The following is a 963-nucleotide window of genomic DNA, read 5'->3' on the forward strand; positions in this document are numbered from 1 at the left end:
TCAACAGGATAGCTGCCCCATGCCCAAGCCAAAATCCAGAAATTGGAATATATGGGCTTAAGGGCAATGTCAAAGGTAAGATTTCTAGGATACACAAGCAACGAAAGAAAAAAGGAAACAGAATGGACTTCATCAAAATTAAAAACTTTTGTGTTTCAAAGGACATCTTCAAGAAAGTGGGAAGACAACCCACAGAATAGGTGAAAAGTTTTGTACATCATATTACCTGATGAGGGACTTGTATTTAGAATGTATAAAGAACTCCTACAACTCAATAATAAAAAGACAACCCAATCAAAAATGGGCAAAGGATCTGAAGCCAGTTCTCCCAAGAAGATATACAAATGGCAAACAAGCACATGAAAAGATACTCAGTATCATTAGGCATCAGGAAAATGCAAATCAAAACCGCAATGAGGTATCACTTCACCTCCACTAGGACGGCTAAGTTAAAGGACAGACAATAACAAATGTCAGTGAGGATATGGAACAACTGGAACCCTCATGCACTGTGGTAAGAATATAAAATGGTGCAGCCACATTGGAAAACAGCCTGGCAGTTCCTTAAAAGTTAAACAGAGTTAGCGTATGATCCAGCAAATCTACTCCTAGGTATGTATATATCCAAGAGAAGGGAAAACATGTCCACACAAACACCTGTACACACATTCATAGCAGCATTATTCATAATGGCCAAAAAGTGGAAACAATCTAAATGTCCACCAAATGAAGAATGGATGAGTAAAATGTAGTATATCCATACAACAGAATATTATCCGATAATAAAAATGAATAAAGTCGAATACATGCTAAAACATGGATGAACTTTTGCTTACAAGAACACTGAAAGGAAAATATCAAAAGAGAAAGTGGGCGTTAGCTCAAATATCATTTTTATTTTTATAAAAAGGGGCCTAGGCTATCCAAATTATCCTGTAAAAAAAACTCTTCCAATGCGTAAGG

This window comes from Ceratotherium simum, chromosome 12 (genome assembly GCF_057802395.1).
Source record: "Ceratotherium simum simum isolate JZ-2026a chromosome 12, ASM5780239v1, whole genome shotgun sequence".
Lineage (NCBI taxonomy): Eukaryota > Metazoa > Chordata > Mammalia > Perissodactyla > Rhinocerotidae > Ceratotherium > Ceratotherium simum.